General features: G+C 40.0%; 1 long non-coding RNA gene, 1 other non-coding gene and 1 pseudogene across 3 annotated transcripts in view; 1 reads left to right on the top strand and 2 right to left on the bottom strand.

The window, feature by feature from the left end:
- LOC125610698 overlaps positions 1-15,384 on the bottom strand; it is a 59,166-nt gene that overhangs the window by 42,146 nt on the left and 1,636 nt on the right. For both annotated transcript variants that reach the window (XR_007340700.1, XR_007340697.1), the window contains exon 2: positions 4,087-4,192. This is a non-coding gene — a long non-coding RNA (uncharacterized LOC125610698). The remainder of the gene's footprint in view (positions 1-4,086; positions 4,193-15,384) is intronic.
- Positions 11,631-12,410, top strand: LOC107147999 (annotated as a pseudogene).
- Positions 11,705-11,811, bottom strand: LOC125610871. Its single transcript, XR_007340918.1, has one exon. It is a non-coding gene; the product is annotated as a U6 spliceosomal RNA (small nuclear RNA).

The raw sequence follows: 15,384 nt of genomic DNA, 5'->3' as shown, positions 1-15,384 counted from the left end.
CACACCAGGTCAGGGCTGGGTGGAGCCACAGTCACACGCAAGCCAACCTGTGGCTGCAGATAATGCAGGCCAGCTAGTGTGTGGACTCCAGGGTGTGGCAGATCCAACTGCCACCAGCTGTGTGACCTTGGAGAATTATGTGAAAAGAAAGCACTACTTTTCTCAGGTGTAAAATGGAAATTAAAGTTCTTATTTTAAATAATAAGAGGTCCCCCTATTCAAAATAATCCACTTATTCAAAAGTCTATTATTTTCTGTTTTTTTAAAATTTCTTCTAATTAATTACACATGACAGTAGAATGCACTTTGACACATCATACATAAATGGAGTATAACTTCTCATTCTTCTGGTTACACATGATGAAGAATCACACTGGTCATGTACTCATATATGCTCATAGGGTAATAATGTCTGATTCATTCTACTATCCATTCTATCCCAATACCCCATCCCCTCTGCCTAATCCAAAGTAACTCTTCTTCCCTAGCCCTCCCCGCATTATGAATTATTATCGACATATCAGAGAAAACATTTAGCCTTTCATTTTTTGGGATTGGCTTATTTCACTTAGCATGATATTTTCCAGTTCCATCCATTTACTGGCAAATGCCATTATTTCATTCTTCTTTAAGACTGAGTAATATTGCATTGTGTGTGTATGTATGTGTGTGTGTATATATATATCACATTTTCTTTATCCATTCATCTATTGATGGACATCTACGTTGGTTCCATAACTTAGCTATTGTGAATTGAGCTGCTATAAACATTGATGTGACCATATCGCTGTGCTGACTTTAAGTCCTTTGGGTTATAAACTGAGGAGTAGGGTAGCTGGGTTAAATGGTGGTTCCATTCCAAGTTTTCTGAAGAATCTCCATACTGCTTTCCAGAGTGATCACACCATCCCACCAGCAATGTGTGAGTGTATTTTTTCACTCCTTTTTTTTGGTATCAAATCCAAACTCTGTGGGTTGACAGCCAAAACCCAGCCAACAACCTACCCAGTGTACAGTCACTGTAGACTCTTCCCCATATCCCCCCCCCCCCCCAACCCCGTGTGTCTAGAACAGACACCTGTGTTCTTTTCTCCTATCTTAATTTACTAAAGTCCTAAAGTCCTAAGCGCAGGTCTCAGAAGGTCTTCCCTGACTGAAGGTTTTATGGGCACTCAGTGGTGTGTATTTCACGTTACTAATAGGCAGGAACAAAGTTTAGACGACTCAACAGGAGCACAGGATTATTGAGGGCAATAGCCATTTCTTTTATCCACTAGGCATTTTAAAAGGCATATGGGGGCTGCAGATGCAGCTCTGTGGTAGGGCACTTAACAAACAAACTCGAGGCCCTGGGTTCAATCCCCTGCACCACAAAAAAATAAAATTGAAATTAAAAAATAAAAATGAAATTCCTGCTGAATGGCTCATCTGAAATGACATGTTAAATTTTCTTTTAAAATGCCTCTAAATGCTTCCCCTAATTCCCAAGAAAAGGAAAAGAAAGTCACAGAAATTAAATTGGAGACAAAAAAAGGATCACTTCCTTTTTTTTTTTTTTTTGTGGTGCTGGGGATTAGAACCCAGGGCCTTGTTAATGCAAGGTAAGCATTCTACCAATGAGCTATATCCCCCGCAGTTATTCCCATTTCTGCATGCTTGTCTGTGTGGGAGAAAAAAATCATTTCTATTTCCAACCCTGACTTGATAAGTAGAGGAACTCCCCAAAAACAATGGACAGAAAAAAAAGTCACAAAAATTAGTCTCACTTAAATATTTCAGGAAGGAAAACACAGTTAAACTGAAAACTGGTACTTAAAAAAAAAAAAAAAATCAGCCCGGAAATGTTTTTAGGACTGTGTCTATAAAAGTCCCCTGGGGGATGATTTGTCCTTCAGTACACTTCTCATGGTACTTGCTTTTACTAAAAAGCAACAGCCCAACATTAGGACTTTTTAAAGTCAGAAGCAGCGTGAAACTAGATGTAGAGGTACATGCGAACCACATCACCCAGAGGGCCAGCAGCAGCCTCTGCCCTGGGACGGACTCCAGGGAAGCTGAGCCAGTAACAAATGGCATCCTGTACCCCCCAGCTTCTCCTTCCGCCTCATTCTTCTCTCTGGTCCACCCTCTACTTCCCATTCCCTTTCTGCCAAATACAGCTGGAAAAAAGTCCTGGTACCAAGCCACCCAAACCAATTCCACATTATTTCAAGAGAGACCTTAAGACCCACACTTTATTTCTTTCTTATTTTTTTTACAAGAATATTAAAAGAAAACTCACTGGGCACAGTGGTGCACACCTGTAATCCCAGTGACTTGGGAGGCTGAAGCAGGAGAATCACAAGTTCAAAGCCAGCCTCAGCAACTTAGCAAGGCCCTAGGTAACTCAGAGAGACCCTGTCTCAAAATAAAAAATTAAAAGGGCTAGGGATGTGATTCAGTGGTTCAGTGCCCCTGGTTCAATTCCTGTTGTAAAAGACAGAAGAAAAAAAAGAAAAAAGAGAGAAAGGGAGGGAGGGAGGAGAGAGGAGAGAGGAGAGAGGAGAGAGAGAGAGAGAGAGAGAGAACTATGTAAAATTGGGGCAGAACATTTAGAGCTGGGAGTTGTTTAGGGAATTAAAATTTTATTTCCTATAAATTTCACTATGTTCCTTTTTCAGGTCAGTACAAGAGCAAAGGTAATTCACGTTCTACCCACAGGTAGCCAAGCCCACTTTCTGATATAAGGTGAGAGGCGGGTATGGGGAGGTGTTGGGCAGTCACCCTGGCTTGCTCTGTAAATCTAAGCTCTGTATGTAATTTCATCTCTGGGCCTTGGTTTCTGCATTTGTAATTAAGGAATGATATCACCTGTTTCCAGGTTTGGGGACGACTGAATGAGGTGTCAGTTCTGTAGCTCATTTGGTGCTGATGTGCAGCCAGTGCTCAGAATTAATTTTTTTTTAAAACTAGTTTATTGACTATACTTAAGGATAATCTCATCATCATGGGTAAAATAAATACATAAATGAAAGTCAAATTTAAGAAGAGAAGGAAATGAGATTTTAAATGGCATACTCAAAATTGAAATATTTTTAAAATTGATTATTTCAGACCAAAACACTTAGTAGCAAACTTGATCTGCAAAATACCTCCTGCTTCCAAGCACAATAAACTCTCATGGAGACCTTTGTTTGAAATCCTAATCTAACATTCCAGTTGTGAATGTTTGTGATTCCATGTAATGAGCCCAAAATACAAACAGTGCAGGGTACAGCTGGCACATGTTGGAGTGACAGCAAGGGATAATCAAGTTTTCTGCAAAGAAAGACTCATGACATTAAGGGAAGATGTCACAGGATCCTCTCAGGCAGGTGTTGCATCTAAGGGAAGGTCAGCCCCCAAACCTAGAAGGTACTGAAATTCAGGGAAGGTCTTTGTCAGACTGCTCAGCAGAACAGCAAGAAGTGGTGTAGAAGCCGTTGGCATGAAGGGGAGGAGGTATCATTACTCCAAAGTATGAAACCCAGAATTATTTTCTGCTGAGCACAAAGCTAACAAATGGGATAGAAATAGAGCATAAGCAATCTCCTATTCAACGATTCCAAATTGGGTCTTTGGATAAATAAGATAGAGCTATGATAGTCATGGGAGGAGGAGAGAACCAGAGAAGTCCACCAAGAGGATGAGGGTCTGGGCAGGAAGGCATAATCCTGGGAATCTGCCAGACCAGGATGGTTCTCTGGTAGTACACGAGCTGTACATGTCCCTGCACCTCAAACTTCCAGCTTATCACACACTTGTTGAACTCGTTTGGGTGGGTATCCCCTCCCTGTTTGGGTGGGTATCCCCTCCCTAGATGGTCTGCAGTGTAGACGGGAAGGAACACCACAGTTACAATGAATGCAGAGGATGCCCCCTTGACCCTGATGGCCTCTGCAACATTCTAGGATTAATTTCACCGCTATGGCTTTTGTTTTTGTAAACAAATTGTGAAAGTCAAACTATCTCAAAATTGAATATGTGTGATTTATACCAATTACTATACTAAAAAACAAACCATGTAGATGAATGAAGAGGAAAAACTCAGGTCAAGCTCACACTCACCCATGGCTGGCATTCAAGCAAGTCTCCCAGAGAAGGGAGTCCATTTTCTTGCTTCTCTGCTGTCCAGCCTCGGGACAGTGCAGGGAAGCCCAGGGCGTGCTGCCATCTGCAGGCAAAACAGGACAAAAACATAAGCGATGGCTCCAGTCGCCCTTTTGAAGCCCTCTCCTATCTTCAGCCCTGGAGCATTCACCCAATGCCAAAGTTAGCTGAGCCAACCATGGTTTGTGCCTGGTATCCCACCACATACAGCACAGTCAGCCAGAACTCTCAACCATGGATTTAAGGATTTCTTAACAGCAGCAGCACGTTCTCACACAGGGCTGCTGCTGTCAGACACTACTCTGAACCATTTACATTTTTAAAAATATTTTTTAGTTGTAGATGGATGCATTACCTTTATTTATTTATCTTTATGTGGTGCTGAGGATCAAACCCAGTGCCTCACATTTGCGAGGGAAGTGCTCTACAACTGAGCCGTAACCCCTGAATAATTTACTTTTATTAATTTATTTAACCCTTCCTGCAACAGGTGAATGTTGAAGGTCCCCAGTGATTTGATTGATTGTTGAATGAGGCTGAATAATTAAAATGAAGAACTTGATAACACCTGATTCCCAAGAGAGGCCCGAAATGAAAACCAAAGGAGATTCTGAATATTCTGCAGATCATTCATCTCTAGATATTTATCAAGTGCCTATTATGGACTAGATGCTGCCCTAGTCTTGAGGAGAGCTGTGCACAAACAAGATAGGGTCCTTGCTTTGAGAGGGAATGTCCATTCTAGTGGAGGGTGGTGATGATAGAAAAGGCAATGAATGATGGGGAGAAGAAAAAGTGGGGTGAAGGGGGCAGAGAGTGATGGCAATGCTGTTATCATTCATTCATTTCTTTCATTTGTTCCAGGTACTTACTAACCATATCATTTCTGGCCCACAGCAACATGCCAGGCGCCTTGCCAGAGTTGCAACTGTGGGCAAGAAATAGACTGGTTCCTGCCTGTATGGAATACTTACATAAGGAACATTTGATTAATCAAGTAATCATGGCCCTGGCCCACATGGAGGATTTGCACAAGAGGAACATTTGATGTTAACCAAATAAACACCTTAACACATGCAAAGATGTTCAACTATGGTAAGTGTGATGGAGGAAGGGCACAGAGTCCCTACGAGAGCTTCTGGAAGGGGATGCTCTTGGGTCTGAGGCAAAGCCTGGAATGCAGTGTGGGGAGAAGAAGCAACATGGTAAAAAGTGTGCCGGGCACACAGGCTGGGCCACGGACAGTAAGTGGGGAGAGAAGGCAGGGTAAGGCTGGAGAAGGGGTGTGGGCACTCCCAGCCACAAGAGTAGCTGGAGCCTTATCCTCTGTGAACTGAAGCTCCACACAGGGTCTCATGCAGGGAGTAGTGTGGTTGGATGTGTGTTTTTAAAAGATTATATTAGGTGGTAGGCTGAAAAATGGCCCCACCAAAGAAGGAAATGTCTGCACCCCTGGAGGCTGTTGTGTATGTGTCCTCTTATAGGGCAAAAGGGCACTGTGGATGTGTCTAAGTTAGGAGTCTGCAGATGGGGAGATTATCCAGGTATATAATGACAAGAGTCCTTGAAGAGGGAGGCAGAGGGATATTGACTACAGAATGTCAGATTGATGCAGTGTGCAAAGGACTCTTCGGCTTTCAAGACAAAGGAAGGGGCCATGAGCCAAGGAATGCAGGTGGCCTCTAGAAGCTGGAAAGGGTAACAAAATGATGCTCCTCTAGAGCTTCTAGAAAGAAAGAGGCCCTGATAAAACCTTGATTTCAGGATTTCTGAGGCCCAGAACTGCAAAATAGTGATAAGGAGACTTTGTTACACAGCACTACTGGCTCTTGTGAAAAAACAGACTGGGAGTAAGGGGGAAGGGGAAGCAGGAGCAGTCGCAGGCCACTGCAGCGTCCAGGCAAGAGGGGCAAGAGCTAGCGGCATGGCAGTGGCAGAGGGGAAGAAGAAGTGTGGTGGAGCTGAAGGACCCAGGAGGGAGAGAGGTCTTAATGGAAGCCACAGCAGGCCTCCTCCAGGCTCAGCACTTGGCCACTCACCTGTTCGGGGGCCCAACACCTTTACAGAAGGAAACAGCAGAGCACCAGGGTTATGAGACCACTCTATTTACTCACTCACCTGTGAACCCTGTTTCCACAGAGGAGCCCAGGAGTCTCCAGGAACAGATCTAAGAAATAACACTTGTGGAATTTTTACTAGGCAAAAGGTGGCAATTATTTCTGCCAAGCATTAGGACCTGCAGTGAACTCTTCTTTTTCTTTTTGTTTTTCAACCTTTTCCTGAAAAGGGAATTTGTAATTCTGTAAAGAGGGTATCTAATTTGAAATATATACATCTCCAACTCAGGTGATGCAGAACCATGATTATATACAACATCTGGAAAAATCATGGTCAGTGGAAAGTAGAATAATTAAAGAAAAAACAACAAGAAACTAGGAGGCCTTCTCTCAGCATCTACTCCATTCCTAATTTAATGAGCCACATACTTAAAAAGTGGGGTCCTAATTTGGTTTTGCCTAGTAGGACTGTTGAGAAGAAAAAACAATGGTAATGATTTAAGAAAATTTTGGAAATACTCTCTCTGTTCTACTCCTGCAGCTTAAATATACACCCACCAAAACCAAGTGCCTTGGAGTGTAATGAGAGCTGACAAGGGAGTCTTGGGATACTGTTCCCCTGTGGCCACAAAGACCTAACTAGAGCATGAAAGGACCAAGGAGCACCTGCAGAAGGCAAAATACCAGGCAAGGAAATACTACCTTAGGCAGCAAAATAACTAAAAAATAGATATATGTGTTTATTACTCTTTCTAGTGACAAAATTGACATATGTCCATTACTGGAAAATGTAAAAATCTTCTCTGATCCCAGTCATCTTGAGATAACCCATTTGGAAATATTTTCTTCCAGTCTTTCTTTTCCTGGTGATTTTGAAATGTGGTGTGTGTGTGTGTGTGTGTGTGTGTATGTGTGTGTGTATGTATGGTCACACAATTTTTTTTGGTTAACAAAGTATGCATACATATACTTTATTTTTAACAAACTTGGGATGCTGTATACTCTTTTTTTGCAGTTTATAAATGAAATGTCACTAAATATGCTTTTTAATATTTTGTAATATTCCACCATATGAAGGTATCATATGAGTAAGTTCTAACTTTACAATAACATAAATCACACTGGGAGTGACATTTCATATGTAGGCATGTCCCTGATTTAAATCTGTCTGTAGCTCTAATTATTTCCTAAGGGTCATTGTTCCCACAACCATGCATTGTCATTACTATTTTGCCATAAATACCATCTGTATTAAATTTAACATTTCTCTTTAAATAAACTAATTTCTGTCCTTAAATAAATATATTTTAAAGTACATGCTATTGTAAATGGAAAAACAGCACTTTTTGCCACAAAAAGGCAAAACAAATACAATCTATTAGAATCAAAACACTATGGCTAAAATTGAGTTAAAAATACTGCTACCCCTTTTTGCTCATTCTTTTATTTCAGATGGAAGATTATGCAGGCTTGGAAAGACCTAATTTTAGACACACTGGCACCAAGCTGAGGTTTGTCTCCTTCCCTTGATCAGAAGATTCAGAAGGAACTGAGCAGGAGAATGACCTTCTCTCTGTGCAAGCCAGTGATGGACAGTGTGGCACATGTATCCTGCACAGAATTACCCTGCAGGACCTGGGATAGCTGTGCATGGGAAATGTGTCTTAAGAGATACTCCTGGAAACAGAATTGGCATAAAAGGTAGAGAAAGTTTAAAATACTTTTGACAAACTGAGCCTGAACATTATGCACAGTGTTTACCATAGTTTTACTGTGGGAGTGCCCAATTCACTTCAACCTCATAAATGCTAAGTATTATAAACAAAATATTAAAATAGTTAAAACTTTTAAACTTTTTTTAGTGTAAGGTAGTCAGTAGCTGAATATTTTAAGGGCTATTTTCATCTTTCTCTAGCCAGTCCCTGATCCTAGGGTAAGGTTATTATATGAACCTTCTGTTAGTGGTCAGTTTACACAAACTGATATTATGCTTGGTTTATGCAAGCGGAACTAAATTTGGTATAACATGAGGAAGTGACTTCAGCATTTGCAAATATTTCAGCATGTCTTTGTGCCAGCAAAGGTCAACTGAGGATCAGAACAGCATGAATTCCAAAGAATGCTTTTGAGAAATAAGAGCCCCAGAGAAGCATTACTCACAAGATATAATTCTCTACAAATTAAATGCTAGGAGAAAGACATTTAAACTTTCCTATACTACTGCAAAATGCAATCACACAAAGAGGTTACAGATGACTAAAATTTCTAAAACAGAAAAGGAAAAGCATATTCTGAAGCATAGAGAATTAATAACAATTGGAAGCTTCCAGATTATTTTTAAAAATTCCTATATGTGTATATGTGTCTGTTGGGAAAAGATGAGGAAGAGGAGAGGTTCTCATGTTTGGAAGGAGGTTATAGATTCTGACTAATTTTTGCTACTTTGATCTTTGTCAGATTCAGGACTTCTAAATCTCTATAGAAAAAGAAGGAAGGTAGAAGAAACAGGAAGGGCAAGACACCTTGACGAATTCAGAGACACAAGGAAGAAGAAAAAGAACTCATGACAATAAATGGCAACACAACATGCCAGAAATAAGACCACAGTTACCAGTGATCAAAATAAAAGCCAAGTCTTTCAACCTAAAGCCCATGAATGGAGGATGGATAAATTATGGCACTCCATTTTTAAGGTATATACGTGTGGGGGAGCATAGATGACAGAAAGAGGTCCATGACTCCCATAATTTGGAAAGTTGTAGAATAATGTTTGTACAAGATAGGAAAGGGTCCAGAAAAACACAACAACATTCTAAGTGGGGTAGCCTATGGAGAGCAGGTTCACAGGTGGCCGGAGTGGGCTTCTCCATCTCACTTTACAAATGTCTGCACCCTGTGAATCTACTAAGAAACTCATGGGGCCAAAGAAATGTGAATAAATGAATAATGAACACAAGAGAAGACTCAGCCAAATGGGAGATGTAGAGGACAAAAAAGAAAGCTGGTTAACAGAACCCAAAAGTATTTATTTGAAAATGGACAAAGCTCTAGGGAGACTATTAAGGATAACTAACAGACTTAAAAAAAAAAAGACTTGAAAAAGGAGGAAATGACAAATATAACAGATGTTTAAAACTTTTAAAATAAGATAAACGACTGTGATGAAACATTTAAAATATAGATGAAATGAATAAATTTCTAGAAAACAAAAGTTGCTAAAATGTGAATGACCATTTAAGAAATTAATATAGTTTAAAAATTTCTTCCCCAGAAAGTCTCAGGCCCAGGTTTTACAAGTGTAACCTACCAACTTCCAAACTATTTCTCTTAAATGAATTTTATCCAGAAATAGAAAAAAGAAGAAACATTGTCTAACTTAAGGTTACTATAAACTGGTGGGAGGAGGAATCACCTCATCATCTTGCCAGATACAGAATGAGCATTTGATGCTAGTTCAATGCTGAACATGTAACACAAAAGGAAAACAAAACTCTCAGAGCTATAGAATTAAAACAAAGCCATGTCTTTCCTACCACCTTCTTTGTTTTATAGCTTGATTAATCATGGGTTTAAGCCACCACACGTAATAAACTTTGTTATTACATTTTTATTAGAAAGTAATGCTTAGGATTTTATTTCTTTTCCTTGGGATTTCAGGTCCTCAGTAAAGAAACTTCCTTTACTTGATAAAGCCTATTTTCTAGGAACCCATAACTAACATCTTACTTCACAAAGAAACTATGTATTCTCTTTAAGAAATGGAACAAGATGAGGATGTCTGTTGTCACCACCACCATGTAACAGAGTTACAGAGACAGCGGCCACTATGAGGAGATAATACAAAAGGAAAACAAATATAAAATTGGGAGGGGCAAAAGTTTTCAGTGTTTGCAACTGATATAATTATTTAATAGGAATCTCAAGAGAATCCACAGAAAAACCGTCAGAATGACTAAGAGTCCAGAAAAGGTCAGACTCTGTGGCACACACCTGTAATCCCTGGGACTTGGGAGGCTAAGGCAAGAGGATCACAAGTTCAACGCTGGCCTCAGCAACTAGTGAGGCCCTACGCAACTCAGAGAGCTCCTGTCTCTAAATAAAATACAAAATAGGGCTGGGGATGTGGCTCAGTGGCTGATTTCCCCTTAGTTCAATCCCTGATACCAAAAAAAAAAAAAAAAAAAGAAGAGGAAGAAGAAAGAAAGAAAGAAAATCCAGAAAAGTAGCTGGATATAATAACCCACTGAAAACGATTACATTTCTCAGTACTGACCCACTAAAAAAGAGAGAAATATGCATACAAAATATCACAATTGCAATAGTACTGAATCTAACAATTATCTTAATAAAACAAGTAAAAGCTCAGTAGAGAAAATTTTAATATTCCATGAAAATACATAAAGGAAAGCATGAATAAACAAAAAGAAACATGGATGAAATTATTTGTCATTCAAAGATATTAATTCTTCCCAGATCAACCTATGATTTCAATTCAACTCCAGTCAAAATTGCAGGAGAGCTTTTTGTGAAATATCTCAATAGAGTTTCTGGAAGAACAGAAGTAATAAGCTAAGAAAAATGGAAGAATAACAAAAAAGTAAAAGCATATTACAAAGGAATTGTCATAAAAACAAAATCCAATTGGGTTAAAATTTAAATGTGGAAGAAAACAAAGTTAGTAGAAGAAAATACAGAAAAAAACTTTTTATGATCATTAGTCAGGTAAGGATTTATTAATAAGACACAAATAGAAAGAGCTAAATGGGGGCAAATGATAGCATATACAGATTTCTGTTTTTTTTTTTTTAATAAGTGGATCACAGACTTAAATGTAAGAGTTTAAAGTATAAAGCTCTTGGATTCACAGGCCTAACTTTGAGTTAGGTGAGGATTGGTAAATCATATATATGATAAAAGATACGAAGAACTCTTATAACTTAATAAAAAGACAATTCAGTTTTAAAAGTGGATCTAAATAGAAATTTCTGCAAAGAAAACATACAAACTGCTAATAAGTGCATAAAAAGACTCAACATAATTAGCCATCAGGGAAGCACACACACGTACACACACAAAACAAAACAAAAACCATCGTGAGCCACAACTTCACACCTACTGGGATGGCTATAATAAGAAAGACAGCCAATAACCATTGCTAGTGAGAATGTAGAGAAACTAAAGCTCTCATGCCCTCACAGTGGTACAATTGTTCTATGGTGTAGCTGCTCTAGAAAACAATCATCTGGAAGTTTCTCAGACTTTATTTTTATGTTTTAATACATATGGAACACATTGGGCACAGTGGCACATGCCAATAATCCCAGTGACTTGGGAGGCTGAGATAGGAGGATTCCAAGTTTGAGGCCAGTCTCAGCAACTTAGTGAGGCCCTCAGAAACTTAGTGAGACCCTGTCTGAAAATAAAAACTAAAAGGGTTGGGCACATAGTTCAGTGGTAAATTGCCCCTGGGTTAAATCCCAAGTACACCCCCACCAAAAAAAAAAAAAAAACAAACATGTACATGTATAGAATACTTCACTCATTTCTGCATCATGCTTATACAGGGACAGCACTAATCTTTTTGGTATTGTTCCAAATTTAGCATCTGTGCTGCTGAAGTGAGTACTTCCTCAGAGTTTAAACAGAGGTGCCATGTGACCCAAGAATTCCACTTCTATGTAAATACCCAAGAGAAATAAAAACAGAGGCTTTCAATAGAAACTGTCAGTAATTCCTCAAAATGATGAACACAAAGAAAAGAGGAGCGGTACCCCATAAATGTTTTCTAGGCCTTACAGAAAACATGGGGTTATTCCTTTGGCCATATACAGGCGAATCTACAAGAAAGGTGATATTATAGACATCAGAGGAATGGATACTGTTCAATAAGGAATGGCCCACAAATGTCACCATAACAAAACTAGAAGAGTACAGTGTTACCCAGCATGCTGTTGGCATTGTTGTAAAAAACAAACAAACAAACAAACAAACAAAACAAGTTAAAGGTGAGATTCTTGCCGTCTAGAGAATTAATGTGCACACTGAGCCTATTAAGCAGCCTACGAGCCATTATAGCTTCTCAAAACTTGGAGAGGAAGTTGAAGAGAAAGGTGCCTGGGTTCAACTGAAGCACCAGCCTGCTCAGCCCAGAGAAGCACAATTTGTGAGAACCCATGGGAAGGAGGCCGAGCTGCTGAACCTGTTCCCTATGAATTCATGGCATAATAGGGTAAAAACAACAGTAACAAAAGATTCCTGGATTGTAAAAGATAAAAGAAAGAAGAAAGTAAATGTCCACAGAATACTTTTTGTGAATATTCATAGCAGCCAAAAAGTAGAGGCAACCCAAATGTTCAATAAGGAATGGCCTTATTGAACGAATGGATGGATAAACAAAATGTAGTATATCCAGGTGATGAAATATTATTGAGCAATAGAAAGGAATAAACTAATACATGTTATGATGTAAATGAACCTCAAAACCATACGGCTAAGTGACAGAAGCCAGTCACAATAGCCACACATTGTATAATTATATTTATAGGAAATTACCAGAAATATGTAAATCTATATAGACAGAAAGGACAGTAATAGCTACATAGAGCTGGGGAGGGAGATACTGAGGGACATTGGACAGTGACTGCTAATGGGTACAGAGTTACTTTTTGGAGTAATGAAAATGTTTTAAAGTCAGATGATGGTGATGGTTATATACATCTGTAAATACCACAATAATAACCAGTGAATCACCATAAACTATAAACAGGTGAATTTGTGGTATATAAATTACATCTTAGTAAAACTATTAATAGTAATAATAATAAAAGGGAGACTAAAATGAAGCTAATGGATGACAAGATGAGGAGAAGACTTAACCACCTATGTCTGACAGAGGACTACCATTTTAATACACAAAGATATTAATATACAAAATGCAAACCAGGTAGAAAAACATCAGAAACCTAAAAGTAAAGAAGCACAAATAAGATAAACAGGCAATTCACTAAAGGAAAAAATGATATGAAGAGATGCTCAATTAAAACAAAAAAGGAGAAATGTAACATACCAGATTTTAAAAATGAGTAAATGAGATAATAGTAAATATAGGCAAATATTGGAAAAGGGACTCTTCATGCACTGCTGGTGGGAGGAAATTGCTGAAGCCATTCAGCAGCACAAAGTGGCAAGTTTTAGTAAGGCAACATGCAAGCATCCTAGAAATCAGCTATGTCATATCTGCCTTATTTGTCTGACCATCCACCCATCCACGTTTCCTTCCTTCCAGACATACATACATACATCCCAGAGAATCTCTTATAACAACAAGGAGGAAACAACTAGATTTAAATACAGTGAAATGAATTGACCAAAACGCATAATGCTAAGGGGGAAAAATGCAATTTATAGCACAATGGTGTTTATTCAGGCAAGCATAACAACCAAGCAAAACATAACTCATTTTTCAAAGATCCACATACTTCTAAAGCATGTATAATGAAAGATTTGGGAGGACAAATAGCAAATATGCCCATTTAGTGTGGCTGCCTAAGATGGAGGAGGAGGTGTTGGGAGAGAAATGGAGGATAAAGGAGGAAAATAACAAAATAAAACAAAAGGAAAGAAGGGTTCTAAAGGGTCCAAGGATTATTGTACACTATCAACTGAGGAATGTGGCAATTCAAGTCTCTGGGTCTGAGAGCCTAAGGAAAATAAGTAGAATCCCACACATTATTATTTCCTAACAGAAAATCATAAAAGTAAACTACAGCACATGCTGGTGACTAAATCAATGAATAAGCCAGCTATGGAGAAAAGAAGGTGGGTGGAAAAATGGGTTTGGTCTTCAGCCCAGTCATTCAATCTTTAGGAAGATGGAAGCAAGAACCTGGGGTGGTAAAATGTGGATGCTGTCCAGGACACCACCTGCTCCTCCCACCCTCTCACCCACACAGAAGACAAGAAAGAGAAACAACCATCCAATACACTTTAAATTCAGTTAAAAGGAGGGAGACAGAAGAGAGTACAGGAGACAAGGGATACCTCATTTACAGCAAGCCACAAAACTAGAGACAAAATCTAATTTTCTGGCTCATGGGGCAGAGTGAGGACCCCTTGTTTTTACAAATTAGGACCATGGATCATCTTCTGTTTCAGAAAAGGGTCTTTGATTATGTTTTTTTTTTTTTTTTTTTTTTTTGGTACTGGTCACATTATTAGTTAGCTACATCCCCAGCCCCTTTTTGAGACAGGGTCTGGCTAAGTTACTTAGGGCCTAAGTTGCTGAGGCTTGTCTAGAACTTCCAGTCCTCCTGCCTCAGCCTCCTGAGTCCTGGGATTTACAGGTGAGTGCCACTGCATCCAAGGCTGAGCCAGGTGAATTCATTTTTATTGGGACAGAAGTTGAGTGTGTGTGTGTGTGTGGGGGGGTGGTTCTTGGTATTGGCACACAAAAACTGTCATCACTCTAATATGTCAAAAAGCCTAAATATTTATTTTATTTTTAGCACTTAGTGCCTTCTATTCTTGTCCTACAAGACCTGGCCTGTGGGTAACTTGCCAAGGAATGGGGAGCACTCTAAAGGGCAGACTTTGTCTTCACACCCTGGGATGGACCCCAATTCTCAAATGAGTTGTGTGTACCCGGCCAAGGGCAAAGCCCAGGCAGTCCTCATCCGTCACACTTCTGCTGGGCTGCAGTGGGCAGATCTTTCCCTGGTCTGGGGAGGGCTCAGACTCTGGGTGCACTCATCTCTGACCATCTATGCCAGTCCCGGGTTTGGGGCTCCCTGACTTCATATGGGCAGTGGGAATGGGGCCAAATCCTGGCCTGGCTGCTCTCTTGTTTTCTACCTGGGCAACCAAGAAAGGCAGAAATACATGTGAGCTGCAGCTGAATGTGACAGGTAGCGGGGTAGATGGGATGCTCTTTGCTGAGTTCAGGTGAAGCACTCTGTTAGGTACTTTATATGCGCCCTCCCACTTTAATGTCTACGAAACCCCGGAAAGGTCTGTGTGCTACCAAAGGAAATGTGTGCTCAGGGGGTCTGACTTGCCACTGTCCCACCTTGACCCCAGACTGCCAGATCCTCGTCTGAGGCCTCCCAGGTCTTCAGCACCGCCCGGAGGCTCTAGGCCACGAAGCCCCCAGCAGTGCCGCGCCTCCGACCCTCCCGGACCCACCCCGGGAGCCCCAATCCCG

The sequence above is a fragment of the Marmota marmota genome, unplaced genomic scaffold (genome assembly GCF_001458135.2).
Source record: "Marmota marmota marmota unplaced genomic scaffold, marMar, whole genome shotgun sequence".
NCBI classification, from domain to species: Eukaryota; Metazoa; Chordata; class Mammalia; order Rodentia; family Sciuridae; genus Marmota; species Marmota marmota.
The sequence above is the reverse complement of the archived record's forward strand: the minus strand, read 5'-3'. Positions and strand labels throughout refer to the sequence as shown.